General features: G+C 40.4%; 1 pseudogene; it reads right to left on the bottom strand.

The window, feature by feature from the left end:
• Window positions 1-23,910, bottom strand: LOC135933677 (major histocompatibility complex class I-related gene protein-like; annotated as a pseudogene).
• Between the last annotated feature and the right edge of the window lie 471 nt (window positions 23,911-24,381).

Below are 24,381 nucleotides of genomic sequence, written 5' to 3' on the forward strand. Positions count from 1 at the left end.
TCACTCACTTTTCTTTCTTTTGTAAGCGACAACCGCCACAGCTGCAATAGCTGCAATGAGGACAATAGCTAGCACAACCGCTGTAGCTATAATGTGAGCGGGCTTCCCTGTTGAACAAAATGTGGAAACACTTTAGTAATCCCACACATTTTTGCTCTGTGTTATAAAGAACAAGTGAGGAATGAATCAGTAAGGACCTCATAGTTATAATAATGCATTGGATTTATATAGCGCTTTTCAAGGCACCCAAAGCGCTTTACAATGACATTATTCATTCACGCTCACATTCACACACTGGTGGAGGCAAGCTACGGTTGTAGCCACAGCTGCCCTGGGGCAGACTGACAGAAGCGAGGCTGCCATATCGCACCATCGGCCCCTCTTTACCCTACTGCCAACACCAGTAGGCGGTAGGGTAAAGTGTCTTGCCCAAGGACACAACGACCAGGGCAGAGAGGCCGGGAATCGAACCGGCGACCTTCCAGTTACAGGTGCCCTTCCCAACCCCCTGAGCCACATACGCCCCATATATAGTTGATGCATCTGACAAAACTAGAGATAACAGAAAACCATTAAAACTCAGTTTATACTCCAATGTACTTAACCCTCCTCTTGTGTTAGGGTCGGCACCGACCCATTTTAAATTTCAAATGCATAAGAAAAACACATACATTTGTTTATTGTATCAAGGCTTTTTGACTTTGTCAGGAACCTCTATTTCTACAAAATAAAACAAAAAAAAATCTTTTCACTAAATTATAAAATGCCCTAGTTGAAATTATGACCTTTGTGTTGTTAGGGTCAGTTTCGACCCAGGTATAATATTATGAGTATAAAGCAATAATTAAAGCCAAAACTGAAATCATAAGTGAACTATCAGCTAAAACACTGACACCAAGCTCCTCTCCTAATCATATGAGCTTTAGGGGATTCTTATTTTGCGTGTTTTTCCCAGTATACCTGCACAAAAACAAAACAAAATAAAGACGGCATGTCAAGACATGTGAGGTGAATTCACTCATTTGAGTGGCCATTTGACTTCCAGAGTGCACATTTACAATTTACAGCATACAAAAATGAGAAGAAGATTTACAGTGAGCCAAGTTCTGGATCATATTGTTGGTGAAAATGAAGGAGAGGACAGAGCAGCACAGCGATTCAGATGGGCAGGTTTCTAAGGAGGAAGACAATGTGGACTATCATCCAGAAGACACAGACACATCTGATCAGAGGTGGAGGTCGCTGGTGCTGAAGCTACTCCTGCTGAAAGATTCAAGTCCAAAAATGGTAAGATCTTTTGGAGCTCAGTACCTCATGAGCAGGGCAGCTGCTGCAAATGTCATCAAAATGACCCCTGGAATCACAAGCTTTGCTCTGACCAAAGTCAGTGACATCAAGAGATGTTTTGAGCAATTTCTGCCATTGCCACTAAAAGGAATCATCATTACTATGATAAACCTTTGAAGGAAAAAAAGTCCATGGCGACATGTGGAAAGATATTGATGAGGAATACCTGGATGTGTTCTTCTTCTTGCTGGAGTGTACAGATGCTGCAATGAGGCCACTGATAGTCTATGGGACGCATCGACAGGCAGAAATATTTTCTGGGCAATGATGTCACTTCACACATTTGATATCATTTTGATTCAAGAGACCTCAGGTTTGACAACAGAGAGACCAGACCGAGGTCTGACAAGCTTGCTCCAATCAGGGATGTCTGGGAGAGATGGGTGCAGCTTCTTCTGCTGATGTTCATCCCAGGACCAGAGGTCACAGTGGATGAACGCCTTGTCCACTTTTCGAGGAAAATGCCCCTTCTGGCAATACAGACCCAGTAAGCCAGGGAAATACGGCAGAAAAATCTGGGCAGCCTGTGATGCAAAAACCAACTATGCCTGGAATGTACAGATTTTCACAGTCAAAGCTGTGAGTGGCACCCCTGAGAAGAACCAGTGAAAATGTGTGGTCCTCAATATGAGCACTGGACTGCAGGATCACAATATCAGTTGTGATATTTTATTTTATTTATTTATTTATTTATTACCAGATATGACCTCGGACAGGAACTTCACAAAGGAAACTTCACAAAGACACAGCTGTATCATCAGGAAGAGATAAAAAGCCCACAATTACCCACGACTATAACCAAAACAAAGGAGGAGTGGACTTTTTCTTTTTTTCAGTTTATATTACAGTTTTTCACAGTTGCTTTGGTGCGTTTCTCAGAACACCATCAACATTTGCACAGCAGTTAGTGCATTTCCCAAAACAATTAGTGCAAACTGCAAAACCTAGTGGATAGCCTGCAAAAGCACGTCACATGCACAGAATTGATTATCCATACCGCAAAAGCAAGTATCCATGTCAATGAAACTGCCAGTGCCATCAAAATGAAAAGTCTTGACACCATCTGTATGAACAAGATAGTCAAATGGCATTGTCATGTTTCCACTATGACAGTTTATAATTTCAGTGTTTCCCATTGCAAAAACAATTGGTGACACCTGAAAATGCTGACGACAGCACTATGGCCTACCTGTACAGCCATCTGAAATGTGCAGTGAAGTCACTGTAGATGTTATGGGAGTCTTGGGAGTAACTGAGACACTGAATACGTACGTTTCACATTTCCATTGTGTAGAAGTGTTTGTAATCCTACAGAATTGTGCAAAAGAAAAATATGCTACAGTTACTTGTTCACTGTAGAATACATGTAAACATAAAATCACCCATTTGGTAGAGCTGTGCACTATTGTGAACAATAAACAGCACATGTAACAGTACAGTAAATCATTCTGGCACATCCAGACGTTCCTGTCTGTCTGGCCACATATTTTCATCTACATCACAACAGATGTTATCCCTCGCAATGCAGCGAGGAAAGTATCTCCTGGAGTGGCAAATCCATCCTCTGCAGGACTCTGCTGTGATGTCATCACAAGCTTTTGTAGATTCAGTATGCACCTTATGCCAATCCTGTCTGTTGGTTTACATTCTATATATACTTGTAGAGTAGGGGATACTGTAACGTGATTCACCTATGACTGGGTGGAAGAGGCTTTTCATTGGTTGCAAGTAAGAGTAACACACACCAATTTTCATTAGTGTGAGATAAGGTTCACCTGAGAAAAGTAATTTATGGAGATTTTCATGGAAACTCCTTAAAAATAGGGTTTTCAAAATGGGTGTACAAATTGTTTGACAAGATGTTCAACAATTTTGAGTGCACTGACACAAGCAATGAAATGAAGACTATTAGTTGTATGGACAATGACTATTCAGCCGGTACAAGTATAAATAATTGTGACATTCATGATCAAAGCAAGGAGATGGTGATGAATAGCAAGTCAAAAGTGACCATTCTTTAGATATTTGTACTTACTCAACTGCTTCATGTCCAAAGGCATTTGCCTTTGGACGAAATGAACATGAAACTGCCACAAGGTTGTGCCAAAACGACTACATGTTGTGGAGGTTGAACTAACTGTTGTGCAAAGTTTAATTCTGTTGTGAGAAATGCACCAAAGCAACTGAGAAAAACTGTAATGTGAACAATAAACAGCACATGTAACAGTACAGTAAATCATTCCGGCACATCCAGACGTTCCTGTCTGTCTGGCCACATATTTTCATCTACATCACAACAGATGTTATCCCTCGCAATGCAGCGAGGAAAGTATCTCCTGGAGTGGCAAATCCATCCTCTGCAGCACCCTGCTGTGATGTCGTCACATGCTGCATCCATGGCTGCTAGCAGGGCCATTTGCTCATGTGGATGCCGGTCATAAACTTTCCACCTCCAGGCAGAGAAAAACTCCTCTATTGGATTAAGGAATGGGGAATATGGAGGGAGATATTCAACCAGAATTCTGTCATGTGCTGCAAACCACTCTCTGACCTGATGGGAGTGGTGAAAACGGACATTATCCCAGACAACAACATACTTGCTGAGTTGGCCTCCACCTCTCTCATTCTCAGGGACTAGGTCCCTGTAAAGAGTGTCTAAAAATGTCAGGAGATGTTGGGTATTGTATGGACCAAGAAGGGGGATATGGGTGAGGACGCCGTTGTCTGAGATGGCTGCACACATGGTAATATTCCCTCCGCGCTGACCAGGGACTTCAGTGGTTGCCCTCTGTCCAATGCGATTTCTTCCACGCCTTCTGCCTTTGGCCAGATTGAAACCTGCCTCATCAACATATATGAATGTGTACAGTGTTTCCCTGGCTTCCAGCTCCAGTACACGCTTCAGAGAGAGACAGAAATGCAATGTCACAATATGCCTGTGTACAGTAACAAACAGTAATGCATGCATTTGGTAAAACACATTGTAGAGTATGTGCTGTGGAATTGCAAGTGTACTGCATGAAACTACGAAGTACTGTAAAACAGTTTGCAGTGCAGAACATAGAAGACCAGCTTTACCTGCACATACTGGTGACGGATCTCCTTCACCCTGTCACTGTTTCGTTCAAATGGCACTTTATACAATTGCTTCATGTGGATTTCATTCTTCTTGAGTACTCTGTCAATTGTTGAAATTGAAACAGATTCAATATTGCCAAATACCATGTAGTTCTCTATGACAGCGCTTTGTATTTCTCTCAGCTTTATTGCATTGTTTGCAATGACCATTGCACAAATGGCTTCTTCTTGCTGTGGGGTAAAAAGGGGCCCTCTTCCGCCTCCGCGAGGTTGTCTGACAATCCTATGTGGTGCAGAGTGGACTTTTCGTGAATTAGCAAATACAGTACAGTAACATGTGATGTGTCTGAGATGGCACAGTACAGTACAGTGAATTACTGTTTGCATACCTGTTTTCCCTACGGAATGTTTGAATGATTGAACTGACAGTAGTTCTTCCAATATTGGGTTGCACCCTTCGACCAGCCTCCTCCATGGTGAGGCCGTGATTGACAACATGGTCCACAATTGTAGCCCTTATTTCATTAGGAATCCGCCTATATCTGCCTCTTCTCCCTCTTCCCCTTCCCCTTCCTCCCCGCATCCTCACCCCTCTTCCACGGTGCTGACCTTCCATTTTGTGTCACAGAAGTGTAGAAATGGTACACACTAGCTCCTGCGCAGTTTATATATGCTTGCCAATTGGGGATTCACAGGATTCATCCATAATTGACAGTGGACAAGTTGTTTGTCATTGTAACAACTGAACTTTCACACGCCTCCTCATGAGTGACAGCTGTAATTCACCTGAGATCAATTGTTCAATTTCGGACCCATTTCCAGGAAAAATGATACAGAAAGGTATAGGATTTGTTTGACAGATGGCCAATATTTGGCATGTGATAACTAGTTCAACAATTTTATGTGTGATGACTCAAGCAATGGATGTATGACTATTAGTTTTATTGGGAACGACTATTCAGCATCCATAGGTATGATTACTTTTGACTGACATGACATAAGCAAATGGGAATGTCAGGAAGCAGCAGGGAAATGTATGGAAGCAACTGATTCATGTCCAAGATCATTTGCAGTTTGTTCAGAGAGGGGAGAAATTGCTACTATGATGTGCACAAATGACTGAGTGTTGTGGAGGTTGAACTAATAGTTATGAGAATTTCAATTCTGATCTGAGAAACGCACCAAAGCGACTGAGAAAAACTGTAATATGATTCACTTGAGGTTAATTTTACAATTTTTTTGTAATTGAAATCGAGGGGTATTGTGACAAAAAAAAGACCCAGAGGCCCACACCAAAGGTATTACAGTTTTTCTCCGTTGCTTTGGTGCATTTCTCACAACAGAATTAAACTTTGCACAACAGTTAGTTCAACCTCCACAACATGTAGTCGTTTTGGCACAACCTTGTGGCGGTTTCATGTTCATTTCGTCCAAAGGCAAATGCCTTTGGACATGAAGCAGTTGAGTAAGTACAAATATCTAAAGAATGGTCACTTTTGACTTGCTATTCATCACCATCTCCTTGCTTTGATCATGAATGTCACAATTATTTATACTTGTACCGGCTGAATAGTCATTGTCCATACAACTAATAGTCTTCATGTCATTGCTTGTGTCAGTGCACTCAAAATTGTTGAACATCTTGTCAAACAATTTGTACACCCATTTTGAAAACCCTATTTTTAAGGAGTTTCCATGAAAATCTCCATAAATTACTTTTCTCAGGTGAACCTTATCTCACACTAATGAAAATTGGTGTGTGTTACTCTTACTTGCAACCAATGAAAAGCCTCTTCTACCCAGTCATAGGTGAATCGCGTTACAGTATCCCCTACTCTACAAGTATATATATAATGTAAACCAACAGACAGGATTGGCATGAGGTGCATACTGAACCTACAAAAGCTTGTGATGACATCACAGCAGAGTCCTGCAGAGGGTGGACTCGACACTCCAGAAGATACTTTCCCCGATGCAACGATAGAGCTGACATTCGCTGTGATGTTGATGCAAATATGTGGGCAGACAGACGGGAGCGTCTAGATATCAATGATTGATATGCAGCAGTGTCTGTTTTTCAGGGTTTTTTTTGTTTCATAACTACTGCAGTGAGTTTATGTTTGCTGTAAAATGTTTGATTTACTGTATTTCCCCAGTTGCACAATGCTGTGCACAGTTTCAATTGAATATTATCAAGAGTGCATATGAAGTGTCTTGAGTTTCCTTTACAATTTATGGTTTTCAGACTTGACATGTCATTGGGAAGCACCTACAAAGAAATCTGTCACAATGAGAACATGTTCAAACCATTTGATTTTGTGACCAAAGGTGCTGGTGTACTGACTTGTAATTGTGACAGCCCAGACACTTTGATTGATATAAGTACTTGCTTTTGAAGCATTGACTCCTTATTTTGAGCAACTGACTTGCTTTTGAACAACTGACTTTTCTTTTTGATGAAGTGACTCACTTTTGCAAGTTATCCACCATGTTTTGCAGTTTGCACTAATTGTTTTGAGAAGAGCCTTAGTAGTGGTGCAGAGATCAATTCTGTTGTGAGAAATGCACCAAAGCAACTGAGAAAAACTGTATTGTTCACATTAGTGCACAGCTCTACCAAATGGGTGATTTTATGTTTACATGTATTCTACAGTGAACAAGTGACTGTAGCATATTTTTCTTTTTCTACAAACACTTCTACACAATGGAAATGTGAAACGTACGTATTCAGTGTCTCAGTTACTCCCAAGACTCCCATAACATCTACAGTGACTTCACTGCACATTTCAGATGGCTGTACAGGTAGGCCATAGTGCTGTCGTCAGCATTTTCAGGTGTCACCAATTGTTTTTGCAATGGGAAACACTGAAATTATAAACTGTCATAGTGGAAACATGACAATGCCATTTGACTATCTTGTTCATACAGATGGTGTCAAGACTTTTCATTTTGATGGCACTGGCAGTTTCATTGACATGGATACTTGCTTTTGCGGTATGGATAATCAATTCTGTGCATGTGACGTGCTTTTGCAGGCTATCCACTAGGTTTTGCAGTTTGCACTAATTGTTTTGGGAAATGCACTAACTGCTGTGCAAATGTTGATGGTGTTCTGAGAAACGCACCAAAGCGACTGAGAAAAACTGTAAAACCAACATTTTCATGGATAAGGAAGCCTAACAAGGTAACAAAGAGAGGAGAAACAAATTGGATGACAACTTATTGTTTTTAGTGTATTTTATAGCTGATTTAATTCACGGGTCAAAACCGACCCGTTAACATAAGAGATGATAACAAAAAGCTAACACAAGAGGAAGGTTAATCTTCTTGTGCACGCTGAAGATAAACCATACTGCATATAGTATTTCATTACTTTTGGCTTGCTTCAGTTATCTACCATTTGTGTTCCATTTTAAGTCATGTTACTGATTTGTTAGTCATTATTCTTTATGAATTGATAATAGAATTGTTTCATTGGATTCGTGAACGCCAGTGTGACAAAGGTAAGCTTATCCAGGATCATCTCAAGGAACTTAAAAATTTAATGTAAAACCCTTACATCATTATCAAGACTTGAAAACACTCAATTGATCGTATATGTTAAAAACAGCTTTTAACAGGAAGAAACCTCCAGCAGAGAACATTAGACAACAGATGTTGAAGATGGAGCTGCCACCAGAAGGAAAATGAAAATTGATGTAGTGAAAGAGGACATGCAAAGGGTTGATATTAAAATAAATAACTTCTCTGTAAAAATGATTCATAACCATTGCAGGATCCAGTCTTAGCTAGGGATGGGTATCGTTTAGGTTTTATCCGATACCGGTGCCAAACCGGTACTTTTGAAACGTTGACGGTGCTTAAACGGTGCTCAAACCGGTCCTTAAAGAATGGAGAACACAAAATTGGTCAGAAAACCTCTCATGTTTAGCTGTTTTTTTGTAAAAAGATAACAATGTAAGCCTTTTCTGCAGCTATAGGGCATATATGGTATCACTCTTGGCTGGAAGCAGTGCTTAAACAATGGAAAAAACACAAAATTGGTCCAAAAACCTCTCATGTTTAGCTGTTTTCCACTTTTTCTTTGGTCATTTTAGCCTTTTTGGCCAGGGTGAAGGGAGTACCTGCCGTCAAACAAGAAGACAGCCGCATGTAACTACGACGGTGTTTGCTAGTTCATCTTACATGCATTAATGTAATAACGTGGTTAGCCTACTCAACGTAAATTACACACGAACAACATTAAGCTACTCACGCAGAGAAGAACAGCTGCTGCTGCCATCATCATCCTCATCATTTCTGCTACACTGGCAGGGCTAGGGGCCAGGACTCTACTCTTCGGGTTTTTGGGGGATGTTGCTAACTCCGGTTCCGATAACAGGCACCACATCCGCAGTAGATGTGCTCGGTGTGAGGTCTCGCAGCAAGCTATCAAACACGGCGCATTTCTCGGCTTTTAAAAAAACGCTATGCGTCGCCAGGTGTTTCATCGGATTCGAGGTGTTACCTCCTTTGACAGTATCACAGTATCATCTTAAAGCACTTGTTGCAGGCTGCTGAGTTTGCATCTTTTGCTGCGAAGTACAGCCAGACTTTTGACCGCTTCGCCTTTTTAATCTGTAGCTCTGCTCTAAAAGAACGTACGTACCTGGGCCCGCCTACTATCCTCGGAAACGTAAAATGATTGGCTAGAATTGGCTCAGGAAAAAAAAAAAGCACCGAAATAATACCGTTTATGTCAGAACCGGTGCCATCATGGCACCGGACACCGGTACCCATCCCTAGTCTTAGCCCAGTTGGTCCTGATCAGTGTTTTGTCCAGTTTGGTGGTGATGTACTTGTTCGCACCAAAGAGCTGAAACACACAGTCGTACCTCTGCCAGTCTTCAGGTGTGACTGATGAAAGTTTCAGATCAATATTCAGCTGGAAGGTCCCATCATTGTTGGGGAGGATCTCTCCAGGATCCACACCTTCATGGAGCTCTTCTCCATCTTTCCTCCAGAACATCAAATCTCTGTCAGGGTAGAAACCTGTAATTTAAAGATAAGGAATCAAATAACAAAGAAAACTGAACCATTTATGCTTTTAAGCCAAAATGTGTCTGAGGTTTTTAAAGCTGAGTATGGAAACAGAATAACCGCACGAGGAGGAGATCGAGGATGAGCAAATAAGACGAAAGAAGTAATTGCTCCAATTGCAAAGTCAAATTGCTGCCCAAACTGCATGAGCTACTGTGCCTAAGTCCAAAGGATCTGATGTACAGAGGATTTCAGTCAACGTTTTGTAGCATGAGTCCACTATGTATTTATTATACGATCAAGATCAAGTCGAAATAAAGCTTGCCAAATTTGTATTAAGGGAAAGGAAAGCAGCTTTGCTACTTCTGTGGCTATTGTTAATTCTGGTTCTTCAACTCAAATAAAAATAATCAACCTCAGAAGCTAAGTACGGTATATTGTTTACAGTGTGAAGAGGCTCATAAATAGATTTTTCTAAAATTAAAGGAAAACCACATAGAGAAAAGCTTTAGCTTTTAACAAAACAAACATATATATCCTTTGAATGTATAAATGTTACATTGATTATGCCAGTTTTTTCAGTGATGTGATAAATAAAGGTTATGCAGAGAGAGTGCCGGAGCACCAACTGAAAGGAGAAAGGAGAAAAGTGTGCTACATCCCACACAATGGTATGTACAATCCCAAAAAGCAAACTTTGATAGTATTTGTGGTATTTGATTGTGGTGCAAGTTTGAAAGGGGTTTCATTCAAGGGTGAGCTGCTCCGGGGATCAGATTTGATGAATTCCTCGTTTGGAAACATTATAAGCCTTACACCTATAGCAGTGATGGCTCAGAGAGAGAGGGATAGATAGATAGATAGATAGATAGATAGATAGATAGATAGATAGATAGATAGATAGATAGATAGATAGATAGATAGATAGATAGATAGATAGATTTCAAACATATTTCAAACATGCAAATATAACTGAAATAACAATCTATATACAACTTCTTTTCCTGTGGTGGAAAAATGGTGACCTGACACAATAGCTTTTTTAATACAGAATGGTTGTCCATTTGTTTGGTACAATATCATCACATAGCTGTGTTTTCAGCAGAAGTGATAGATACCATCACGCACATTTTTTTTTTTTTTTTTTTTTTTTTTTGTGGATGACTGCTTAAAGTCTCTGCCATCAGAGGCAGGGGTCATTGCCTTAGTGAAAGACCTGATAGCTGTATGCCAGGGTTTCAATTAGAGAAATAGATTAGCAACAGCAGGTAAGTGCTGGAATCCACTGATGTGGATAAAAAGCCAAAGAGGTAAAAGAGCTGGATCTTGATAGAGGAAGTCTTCCTGTTGAGAGAACCTTGGGACTGCAGTGGTGTCAAGAAAGAGACAGTTTCAGGTTTAAGATGGCAGTCCAGGAGAGGCCATTCACAGATGGGGTATATTGACAGTCACAAGCTCTGTATGTGATGCTTTTGGATTCTTGGTGCCCTTCGTTTTAACAGCTAGGTTGATGCTGCAAAGCTTGTGTATACTGAATTATAGTTGGGATGATGAAATTCAACAAGTCTACCAGATGCAGTGGACTAGGTGGTTACAAGACCTAGAAAAACCCAGCACATTTAGAGTGGCAAGATGTTTTAAATCTAAAACATCTCATAAGTTCCAGTTACATGATTTTTCTGATGCTTGTGAAGATGGTTATGGCAAAGTTTCATACCTGAGACTACAAAATGATAAGGAAAAGATCCATCTATCTTTTGTCTTAGGGAAGTCATGAGTTGCTCCTTTAAAGCTTCTTCATTGATACAAAGCAGAACCCTGCTGATGTGACATCTCGTGGTGTGAAAGTTGAGCATCTTCTCTCATGTAACAAATGGACACAACCCAGACTTCTGCTACAGGTGGATTAAAGAATATGTACCATTGTTGCAAGAATGACCCTGGTGGTCTGACAAGTTTATGTATTCATAATGTTGCAGCCCTGTCATTACTGTCATTACATTAGAAGAATCAGTGCCATGCCCATATGCTTTTATCTGCACCTGCTCTATTTTGACTCTGAAAAAAAATAAAATAGGTAGATGTCTGTGCTGTCAGAGCAAGATGCATGTACACAAACATTCCAACCACTCACAAAGAGACACACTCAAACAAAAAAAAAATACTTTAACTATTCTTTAGCCTGTCTGTGAAGGTTCTCAGTCATCCAGGTCATCATAGTCTAAGGCTATGCACAAACTTGGAGTAATCAGGACCCTACACCACCGGGCAGAACATATTCCCTTAAAGCCTGAAGGGAAAAACGAAGGAACACACACATGTCAAGGAAGCACTCAAAACATGCGATTATCTTAATTGGGTGTTTATAAAGTCAGCAAAGAGGCACAGAAAAGAAGATCAGACACCAGTGAGGGAGGATAAGACGCAACAACATTGTCAGCCGGTGTATCAGAGAAACTCAGGAGAGTTTTCTCCAAGCACGACATCCCGGTGTACTTCAGACCCAGCAACACACTCAGACAGAAACTGGTTCACCCGAAAGACAAAACTCCAAAACACAAACTTAACAATGTGGTGTATGTCTCAGTTCCTAAAATGCACATGAACAAGAAAGGAGGCTTCAAGTGGAGCTATAATCAAAATGGCCATGGTGAGAGGTGGCCTCTTTTTCGGTTATTTTGTTGTTTCACTTATTTAAGATGATCAGACTTTGTGCTCTTCACTGTTTCTGTGTGTGACTGAAGGTATGATATCTTGTCACATTGCAGAGAGCCACTAAATATACTGCTCAAAAAACTAAACTTAAACTTCAATAACACAATGTAACTCCAAGTGTTCCTTTTATATTTTTGAGCAGTATATATAACATGGCATCTGAGATCAGAAAACATGGCAGTAGCTGGGCTAAAACAACACTGTTTTATAATTTAGTTGTTCTTAGGAAAGTGATATTATCCAAAATTCTGTTCGATTCAGTTCAAATATGATTATTAAGGTTCTAGTAAAAGTGACATAAGACTCTACAGCAGGTGTGTATGATCAAATATGAAGCATGTACAATGATATGTGTACTTTTGAATACTTACAAATGTGTGTACCCAAACCTGAACAAATAATGATAATTAACACACACATTTATAAGTTTAGCTTGACAAATCTCATCCCTGACACTTAAAAAAAACCCTGTGCATAAAAATGTCTATGAATATTCATAGCATAGTTTTCGCTAACTTACAGACCAGGCCAGTGCACAGATCACCTGATTATATCACCTGATTCATTTGAGCTTGGAAGGGATGACAAATATAAGCTGCGTTGAAGTGCTAATGGATATTGGATTTCCCCTGAATACCTGTGTGTTTTGGGTTTTTTTTTGTAAAAAAATTGCCCTTAGAGCTCATCACTTCTCAACTAGATCACATTAAGCTTTTAAATTTAATATTTGATAAAGGGGATCATAGCAGGTCGTTAGTCTGCTCTTGTAGGAGAATGGTGACATGAACATTAATGTGCCAGATACTTCAGAGGATGAGCGACAGTGATGTCTGTTCTCTCATCTAAACACTGACTGGTTTACCAGCACAAGAATGTCCACCCTGTAACAGCAGCTTTTTTAAACATATATTAACTTCCATATACTACTGTGTAGTGTATCTAATTGGTAAACGTACCTGCTCAAGTTGAAGGGGTGACGACTTATTGTATTTATTTAGAAAATGAAACATTCATTCCATTTGTCTTGATGCATGCTTAAAAAATCCAGGTCAGAAAATCCCAGGGAGTTGATTCTGTTCATCTGGACGTAGCGTTCTCAGGGAGAAACATTTCATCACTCATCCAAGTGACTTCTTCACTTGACTGCAGGTTTCCCCAACCTTTAAAGCAGCATAACAACCTTTGATCCTGGCATTTTACCATTCACAGAGTTTGGGAATGGCTGCAATCATTTATCTGTGATTATGACAGTTTGAAAAAAATAATTGTGGCTTATTGTTAGGCAATTATGCAAGTTTCGGTTGTTATTAAACTTTACTATTTATAAGTTTGGGGAAATCTGCAGTCAGCTGAGACTGAAGAAGTCACTTGGACGAGTGATGAAACGTTTCTCCAACTGAGAATGTTATGTCCAGATGAACAGAATCAGCTGTTTGCTTTATTTGAAAAAACAAACAAACATAAGAATACAGATAAAGGCCACTTATGCAGATACACATTTATAAATCATTTTATGTGTTCCTATGCATGTGGACTGGAGCACACATTTATGAGTACTGCTTTTAAACGTTTTAAATGTCTAAAAGCAACTTAAAGAAGTCCAAACTATTTTAATTAAAATAAAATATAGAATTAAAATGAAAAAAACACAAATAAATATATAAAATTAATAGGAACAAAATCTAATTGTAATGTTTCAACCAATTGTTGCCAAGTCCTTGTTCATAGGGGGTCATGTGATTCAGTGCATCTTCAATCTGGAGAATTTGCCAATTGAGCAAGTGAAAATTCTCCAGATCCAAGATGCACTGTCTAAAGACAAGTTCCTTTATCTCACTGAAATGTTACTCTGCAGCTGATTGTGTCTTATTTCAAAACATGGTAGGTGTGTTTTATCATGATTCATATAATACTGATGATGGTTTTTCTGGCTAATCGTTAGGCTAACACACTTACCTCTCATCTTTTCTTTCCTCACAAAACCGATAGATCCACCACTTCTTTGAAGTGTCTTCTGTCTATTTTGGTTCCTGCAACTGGTCCGTCGGGTTATTGTCTCCCCAGAAACACTTCCCTTGTGCTTTTGGAAATCTGTTTTTTCCTATTTCTGTTTTGTTTTTTCCTATTTCCGTTGTAACTGTATGTTTTTGATCATAGCCCAGGGGTGGTCAAGATCAAGATCATGTGACCTCACAAATCAAATCCAGCAAAATAAGGGCTAGTCATTTTCATAGAACTATATAATGAAATAATAAAATGACAAAATTTTATTTCCAAATGAGAGTCTGTTGCTTTCATCCTTCAGATATGTTGGTATCATTTGGAAAATACCACATGCTTTGTACATTTCCAATTTCTCAATAAAACTACACACTTCAGTTCTAACAAACGGTGATCATCACATACATATCCATCAATAAAGTTAGTTTTGCTTTGTAGAAGACTTGTGATACCGCTGCATCGATACCATGACTACATACTGAAGCAAAATAAAATCACAAATGCATGAAATGTACACACAGGAGCTGCATACAGATGTCTGACCATGCACTAATTTACAACAAGTGCAGCAGAATGTGATCATTAACTGTGCCTAATTGATTCACTGGTGTTTTTAACATATGTATTTGAAACACTGAGGTGACAGCAGCAACTGGAGGAAAGTCATACAGAGAGCGGAGTGAAGAACTTCTTAGGACAGTCAGCTTTGTGGATTTAGTCTCTCAGACTGCTCAGAGCCATCGTCAGGAGCTGGAAGATCAAAAGCATACAGTTTACACATATTTTAGCCTTTTCAAGGGTGTAATTTATAGTGATTGATTGAATGGCCCTTGCTTCCCAGCTATGAAAGTGAGAGGGAGATCAGTGCTGTTCAAGTGATCAGATCATGTGCAACAAAAAAGAACAAGTCTGTACTTTGTTTTCAATTAAATAATGCATATTATATCTCTAATAAATGTTCTACATTACTTACAGGATGCAGAACATTTGGCTGAAACAAACTAAAGTAAACCATATCTGTTGTAATTTGTTTTTAATTCGTTGTTTCTTGATTATGCAAATATTTTGTGTCAATTTCCTTTTTAATTTGATTATTTTCTTCTCACCTCATCATTCTACTGCCCTATAATCATTTTACTTGACATGAATTTGAACTAAACTTTAGATTTCTCACATTTTGTATTTATGTAGGTCAAGAATGTCACAGCTGTGACGATGGTGAAAGCTAGAACAATCACTGCAGCACCGATGAAGGTTCCCATGTCAGTGGGCTTTTCTGTTGAACAAAATATGACAAAACTTATAATACTGAACAAAAATGTGTGCAGTTACTAAAGAATAAGTGGAGAGAAAATCAAGGACCTGATAGTTGATGAGTCTGACATCTCTGAATGTCACACAAAGCCATCAAAACATCGTTACTTAAGCATTAGTTAGTCTTGTGCACTCTAAAGTAGTGATACACTATAATGCAAATGGTACTTCATTACTTTAACCCAGTATGAGATCCCAATTTGACTTATGCTATACTTGTAAAGAATTGTCTTTATTGATCAACATGAATGGCATTTAGGAATTAAATTTGACAACTAAACTGTTTAGTTAACAACTTCATAATATCAAACTGCAGTTTTCAAACCCTGCAGGATCCAGTCTTACCCCAGTTGGTCCTGATCGCCGTTTTGTCCAGTTTGGTGATGATGTACTCGTTCACACTAGAGAACTGAAGCACACAGTCATACCTCTGCCAGTCTTCAGGTGTGACTGATGAAAGTTTCAAATCAACACTCAACTGGAAGGTCCCATCATTGTTGGGGAGGATCTCTCCCGGATCCACACCTTCATGGATCTTCTCTCCATCTTTCCTCCAGAACATCATACCTCTGTCAGGATAGAAACCTGTAGCGTGGCAGCTGATGGCAGAGGAGGGAGTCTTCTGGAGGAGAGACACAGAAGGAAGAACTGGAGAGAGACTGGCAGTTGTCACATTCTTTTTTGAATTTTATTTTACTTTTAAAGCAAGAAATCCATATTAATTTTCTATTCTATTATGTTTCATCAGATTCTGTAATCCTACCTGCTGCCTGCAGAAAACTCCTGCCATACTGCAAATACTCCTTTAAAAACTCAGGGCACCAATGACCTAAAAAGTTTTTGTTTAATTTTAATCGATCTTTTTGAGCATCCCATCTCAGTTTGGTGAGGACAGCCTGTGGTTTTGGAGTGATCCATGTCAGTGTCTGCAGGTCTAGTGTTAGAAAATCTTCTCCATCATAACTGTACAGATTGAACCCATTAATCTCACCAGTCTCATCATCCCACTCACAGCCATTCATCCTCTGCATGATATGAACACCTGAAAAGAGAGAAAGTAACAGTAACTGTGGTAAAGCAGTAAGATGTCAGCACAGCATAGTGAAACTGCACCTTTGGGACAAGTCAACATTACAAAAGTAACAAGTGAAACAAATCAGTACCTTCAGTTTGGTTGAAACGTTGCCTCAAAGTCTCAATGGTAGTCTTGAAGAAGTCATGACTGTCCAGAGATTGCAAACTACCACTCCAGGTGCCAAGGATGATCCTCAAAGAATTTAATCCAGTCTTTCTTTAGCTCTGCTCCTCTTTCACTGTTGAAGTCACCTATCTTAACTTCATCAACAAATGCACCAGCCACAAATTCTGGGATACTCTGGACTCAGTAGCGGTTTTAGATACGGGCGACACGGGCGGTTGCCCGGGGCGGCATCGTGGCGGGGGGCGGCATCACGGGCATCGGCAAAAAAAAAAAAATGCTCGTACTCATGCTGCCCCAACGTCAGCCAGTGCATATTGGGAATGGCACAGGCACCGATCGGTTTTCTATCACTTATTTGCTGGGAGTAAGGGCGCCCTCCGTTTGCGAGGTGCGCCTGCTGCTTGCGGCACAGGGAGGAGAGGGCGGGGTGGCGGGGGATTCACTGTCTGGCTGGAACAGCATCTAATAACCAACTTGCAAAATAAAATAAAATAAAGACAAAACAACAACACGAAAATTCTATACGCGAAAAGTGAGCGCGAGAGCCCTCGGTGTGCCTGCTCACTGCTGAAGTCAAAGTAAACTTTATTGTCATCTCCGCTACATACAGTCCGGTATATAGAGAGACGAGGCTCCAGTTACAGCAGTGCAAGTAAACAAACAATATATGTAAGAAGAGTAAGAAAATAAATATACACTTTAAGACTCGGGGTAAAGGGATCAATAACAATTTTAAATTTACACTTTGATGATTTAAAGTCTCACACACAACCCGTCGAAAGGGGAGAGGGGGGGGGGCTGCTGCTTCCAAATAGAGCACATTTCCTTCATAATGTTGTAAATCCAAGCCCATTATGTATTCATGATTTGAATACTGGGTTGTGTGAAATCTCAGAAATAAACGCTAGACAAAGTGAATCTGTGAACTAAGTTGTAGGTCCATTAGGTTATGTTGTGGTGATCCTCGGGTTGGGGGATTTGTGTTCATACTAGAGTGCAACATTAAAACCAATGGAGGAGGGACAAGAAAAGTTCAAAGCCATCAGGTGCTCAGTTTAGAACAAATAGAAGAAGCCAGAGGGAGTGTTCGCCCAGGGCGCCAAACAGGCTAGGACCGCCACTGTCTGGACTCCAGAGGTTTCAGTGGAGAAAAACTTCAGGGAGTGTTTTACTGTAAAATTGGCAGGACAAAATCAGATGACATTTGTATTATATACTTTCTGTACCATTTAAGAAGGTTAAATAAAAACTAAAACTTGGTTCAGATTCATCATTTTAATTAATTAAATTAACACCTTTAAATCTCAATCTTGAGAGAGAGAATGGCCATTCAACAGGGCACTGATAGTAGTCTCTGAAGATGAACAGCACAGTCAATTTTAAATACAGTAAAGCAGATGTAACCAGATGTACCCTTGACCTTCTCCAGAAAATGAGAGATGTTATAACCGTATCTGCTATTACAGTGATTGCCCCTTGTCTCTTCCACCCATCCTCAAGGACACAGAACAAAAGACTTCACACCTGTTGAATTTGCCCCGACTGGGTGTCACCAACTTTCTCAGAGTTGTAACTGTGTGTGTGCAATAAAGTTAAAGCTGAATGCTCTTTCATATGTGCACCTTTTAAATGACCCAAAAGTGATATTGCTAAAACATGTAATGAACACATAAAAGAGAAGAAACATTTTCATCACATTGTGTAAGTTAAAAGGATAAAATAGAAAATAAAAGATCAAGTAACCTGCTTTTAGAATAAGTTAACTATTTTTATTGTAAATAAGCTAACTGTGTGTATAATGTTCTGTACTGATTTAATAACACTCTGCAGTGCTTTCCTTTCAGCTACAGTCCAGTTTGTGAAAAACACAAGGATGTCACAAGAGAGGATACTTTGAACAAAACATCTGTAAAAGCATAGCCACAGCTGCTGATCTAAAATTTCTCTTCTATATGCTTAAATATCTCCCTGTGTCTTTTTGACAAGTTAGGTGTTGTTAGTAAAATGGCGACAGCTCATAGCAAAACTAAAAGACCAAGTCTCTTACAATGCAATTTGCTGTAAGTCAAGAGAAATATTTTTGAATAAAAACTTAAATACACTTTAAATAAAATATCTTACCTGGAGATGCAGCATGAGAACAGAGGAGTAATATGAGCACACACTTCATCTTTTTTTTCCCATTTTCACATTCATTAAAACAAGAAAAACAACAGACAAAAAACAACTGCAAGTGGTTGCATGACTTGTTCAAGTTCTGTTTTCTGTTAGGCTGGGGCGAAGTTGTCTGAGTCAGAATAAATTAAACATTAAACCGACTGTGTGCCTCCAACAGTCTCTCTGTTTTTCCCATGGCATGCACACTGGATTCCACCTGAAAGCATAACAAACAAGACAGGACACAAACTCTGGTTTCAGATACTTTAGAGAGATTTATTTTTTTTATAAATACTACTTCTGCTGCTTCAATTGAGTTGCAAAAGTCAGCTTGGTTAATAAGAAAAAGAAATAAAACTGCAAAAATATAAAACATTATTATTTAGTAAAACTACATCCCCTATCTGCTGCAGGTTTCAGGCAACTGAGTTACAAGTACTTATGCAAAGAAATTATTTAATATGTTTTATTTCTTATAATTATAGCATCAAACTCAAAACCTGCACTGAAATTAGACTGTTTAAATGGCGCTACTTTAGATGAACAACTTAATGATAGAATTATGAGGACACACATTTGCGTTTTGGGGGATTTTTGTGCAAGTGGTTGCTATTAGTCTAAAATGAAGGCAGGCAGGTTACACAAGTCCAATATCTTTTAATGCCAATGTGAATTTAAAGGATGCAAACTGCATGCATAAAATTTTTTGTGTCATTAAATGTGTAATTCAAAGTCAGATTGATATTATGATTGTCACAAATGGTGTAGTTTTACCTAAATTATGATTCTTCCCTAAATGAACTGATTGTGTTTTACTCTACCTGAGCAGTCAAAGCGTTTTATACAACATGCTTCATTCACCCCTTCACACGTTCGATTTCTTTTTATGCAACATTCATATACACTATTCATATGCACTATGCTCTTCACTCAACAGTACCAATGCCACATCAGCTCCACTAAGGTGCTATTGAAGGCTCTTAGGGTTCTGATGATCTTGTACAGTTCCAAGCATTCCAGGATCAATGTGTGAGCCACTGGCTGTATCCCAATTCAGGGTCTGCAGCCTTAAAGGCCGCATTTTAAGGCCGATTAGGTCACAGCGGCGCGCCGAAGGCTGTCCCAATTCAAAGGCTGCTCGAAATGCGGCCTTCATTTCCCTGAATTATAAGGCTGTGGTGATGTAGACTTCGTGGCCCAACATATCCCACAATTCATAGCGCAGCAGTCACTGTGGATAATTTTGCCGCAGAAGCGGAGCGGCCGAAGAGTAAACTGTTAAAAGTAAGTACTGAATATGATGTCACTTATTTATGTGCAAATGTTTAATAATGAAGAACATTAAAACATTACTGTTGGCCACATGTCGGCAAAGTTATGTGACATTAGCGATGTTTGTACTTTCAGCGTTTACTTTGTTTTAAAGCCTTTAAAATATAATAATACAATAGCTGACCTTAATCTTACAGAGAATGTGATAATTTTATGGATAATTAAAGTCAGTCATATATCCACAAACACAACAAGCTGAAAGTCAGTGATGCTGCTCGGTTTGCAGTCCTGAATATCACGGCACAAGCAGGATTCACTGCACTGTTAATGTTAGCTGTGTTATATTGCTGCCTCTGTTCGGTGGTGTCGAGCCAAACGGACTTTAACGTGTGTTTGAACGAGCTGACGGTTCACTCGTTAAGCTGAAAGAAAGATGCTTTAATCACAGGAGTCACACATGTGTCCACTGGACCATCTGCGAACTCTTCTTGTTTAGCACTCGTAATAACACAAACACCAAATGCTCCTTCTCCTGTGCTGTTTTGTAGCAGTGTATACACCTGAGACTGTCACCTGTCTGTCTGTCCTGCACTCTCTCTCTGTTTCTTTCTCTCTGATTGTGGAATAAAAGTATGAACATGTGTTTATAAGTTACACTTGTGTTTGAATCCTGCAGCTTGTCACACATTTGATTTCCATGTGTGACAACTGCAAGTGTCCAGAGTGAGGACAGACTGAGGGACCCACTGCTGCACATCATCTGTGAGGCTTTGCACCCCTGATGATCCACCAGGACAAACTCAGCAGTGTGTGAGGAAGAGGAGGAGGAAGAGCCAGCAGCAGCTGACAGATGGAGAGAATAGACAGACTGTTCCCTGTTTGTGAAGGACTGCTAGGAAAGTTTAACATAACTAATTGTCTGTCCTGAATCAGTCTTATTAGGTAATGTTCAAATAATTTTATCATCCCAGTGTTTTCAGTGTGGGAGAAAGTACTCAGGGCCTTCAAGTTACACACTATGAAAGGCAGCAACAAGTTTAATATTCAGAAACCTAAAGTATGTATCAGCAGCAGAATGGAGCTAAGAATAAATGTTTGTTTCAGTTCTATGAAGCTTTGAGTATTTTGGATTAGTAGTACTGCTGTGTTTGTTGCATCATATTGCTGTAATTGTTTATATGCTTTATATAGTCTGAGGTAAGTTGATCTTTAGTGTTACATCATATTCTATAAGGATGTTATGTGTTTGTATACTTTCTGCCCAGTTTGACCCATTTAGCAGAAGTCAGTCTGTTTAAGGCTCTGATATCTATTCTGTATGACTTAAAGCAGTTATGACATGGTCTGATATTCTCACCAATAAAGGAATATTTAATATATCAGTCTACTCTTTGTTTATCAGAAACAGTTATCACAGCTCGTACATTTTCTTTTTACACATATATGTAAGCATTGAGCCAAATTTAGTAATGCCAACATATTAAACGGACAATATTTGTCTCTTATATATGATACATCTACATATACACTGTCAAAGATACTTGTCTTTGAGTGAAGATTTAAGGTTATAGGACATATAAATAACTGCAACTTGAATCTTTACTGAAGCTCAGTGTTAGACACAGAGTTCACTCACATGAATTTCACTCACATGTGCTGTACCAGTGTACCTGCACATGTGATGTGACAATAGAAGTGATTTGATTTGAGAGTTCAAACTCACTGCTGTAATGATGATTAATATAATATAATAACTATAATATTGGCCATGTCATATTTAGACTGACTTTAGTCTCATGAACAACATTAGCTAATTGTTATTTACTAGCTAATCTTAAATGACTGTTCAGTACAGATATGAAGGCCAACAATCGTGTTTTACAGTCCTGTGGTCTCAGCCTCAGATACTTATTAAATCACACAAAGCTCGTGTAGAAACAAACACACGAACAAAATATGTTCTCCTTCATTTCTGTCAAACAAAGCTGTATGAAACGTTTCCAGCGATTGGTGTTATGGTTGCTAGGCAACCTGGGCAGCGCGATGGAGGCTAGACCGTCCCATTTCACAAGCCTCGCACTTCCAGCCTTAGCGGTCTTTGAGTACACGGCCCTTGAGGATCGTTGAGGCTGCGTACTTTAAGGCTGCAGACCCTGAATTGGGATACAGCCACTGTCATAGGCTTTCTTGTAGTCAGCTTAGGCAGTCTACAGGTTGGTCAGTCTAGTCTACAGTCTCGAGTGACGGCTCTACCTAGCAGGAACTGGTGTTCTACTCCGCTGGTGTTACTGGTTATTCCTGTTTTGGCCCCACTCATGTATTGAGCTGTGTGTCTATTCACCAAATACACTTTATTTACAGCATAAAAATACCCTGATCGGGGAAGAGAATGATTAAAAACAAAACCTAAAGTCCCAAGGGTCCCAATCGGGCTCCGCCACACTTGGTTGTTAAGGGTCCGCTGAGTCCACCAGTGGGAGCCAGGCCAACAAAGTCCTTCGTGGTCTCCTCGCCACACCGCTCCAGCTTCCACTAAGCACAGGAGAGCAGCAGCAGTCACCCTTCTTAATTTACCGAGGCGTCTTTAAGAATTTTAACCACTTGGGAGTTACCACGCGAGGGCAGAGCTCCAAACTCTGCCTGCTGCTGCTCCGTGTCTTAAGTGTTTAACTGGAGTCTCGCTACCACTGTGGAAGAAGTCTGCCGTCAACTGAACGAGAGCCGTCTCTCTCTTTTCCTGTGGCCGTGCCATGCCGGTAATTGCTGCTCTACAGCTCTCACTGCTGTGGCTGCGCCTGCCACCACGCTACTCCGTGGCTCTCTCCTCCTTCCCTGCGTCCAGCTGCGATTCCTTTTTCTGACCTGCCAAACTCTCTTATTGGCCTCTGACTACCAACAAGGGAGGCCTGATTAATTGGTGTTCTCTGTGCCCTCCATGTGTATCTAATTAGTTAGGGAAAGCAGGGGGGGTGAGTCTCTCTGGAAAATTCCCAATAAATACAGTAAAAACATGCAAAAAAAAAAGGGAAAATGCTCTCAACATCAAACACAATAAAGCATGCAACAACTAGGCAAGAAAAATCCTTATTCCCCAGATGACATGTGCAACTCAGCGACTCAACTACCTGCTTACGTTCCAATTACTCCTTCCTCCATGGACTCATAGACCCTTGGACTTTTTCACCCCTTGATTACAAGTAAGCATCCTGGCTAATTCTCACTCTCTGGACACTGGACAATCTCTCAACATCATTCCCTCAAAAGATCATCCAGGACTGCACCTCCTCTGTGGCCCTAACAGTTTCCACCTGCCCCATTTTGCTTCCTCCTCACATCATATAACCCTCTGTGTAAGTAAAAATCAAAGGTAAATTTCTCTATGGTCCTCATTTGGGTTTTGCTCGTTGAGTACATTGTTACTACTAGTTTTGCTGGTTTGTGAGATATGAAGTTGGAAATGGAAATAATACATGAAAATAATATTGTAATCAAGAAAGAGGTCAATTTTGACAAAAAAGTCTTTTATCCGCCTCTCCGTGAATCGCTACCTTATCTTGGTGGAGGGGCTTTGTGTGTCCCAGGGATCCCAGGGGCTATGTTGCCTGGGGGTGTTTGCCCCCTGGTAGGGTCTCCCATGGCAAATTGGTCCTGGGTGAGGGACCAGACAAAGAGCGCCCTGGAGCCAGGCCTGGGGAGGGTGCTCGAGGGTGAGCATCTGGTGGTTGGTCCATAAGGCCCGGTCGGGCACAGTCCGAAAAGGGGACATGGGCCAATCCTCCTGCAGGCCAATCATCTGCAGAAGGCATTGTAGGGGTTGGGTGCGTTGTGTGACGGGCGGCGGCCAGGATTGGAGGCCCTGGCGGACTGAGCCCTGGCTACCAAGACTGGCAATTGGGACATGGTGGGGATGGAGCCTGAGTTAGTGTGTGAGGTTGAGAGGTACAAGCTAGATATAGTCGGGCTCACCTCTAAGCATGGCTTGGGCTCTACAACCAGTCTCCTGGAGAGGGGCTGGACTCTGTCTCAGTCTGGAGTTGCCCCTGGTGAGAGGCGGCGGGCTGGGGTGGTTATTCCAATATCCCCTCGGCTTGCTGCCTGTATGTTGGGGTTCTTCCCGGTGGATGAGAGGGTTTGTTTCCTGCTCCTTATCGTCGGGAACGGGTCCGGGTGTGTTCCAACTACAGGGGAATCACACTGCTGAGCCTCCCTGGGAAAGTCTATGCCAGGGTGCTGGAAATGAGAATTTGTCCGCTAGTCGAACCTCAGATAAAGGAGGA

The sequence above is a fragment of the Pelmatolapia mariae genome, linkage group LG22 (assembly GCF_036321145.2).
Source record: "Pelmatolapia mariae isolate MD_Pm_ZW linkage group LG22, Pm_UMD_F_2, whole genome shotgun sequence".
Classification (NCBI taxonomy): domain Eukaryota; kingdom Metazoa; phylum Chordata; class Actinopteri; order Cichliformes; family Cichlidae; genus Pelmatolapia; species Pelmatolapia mariae.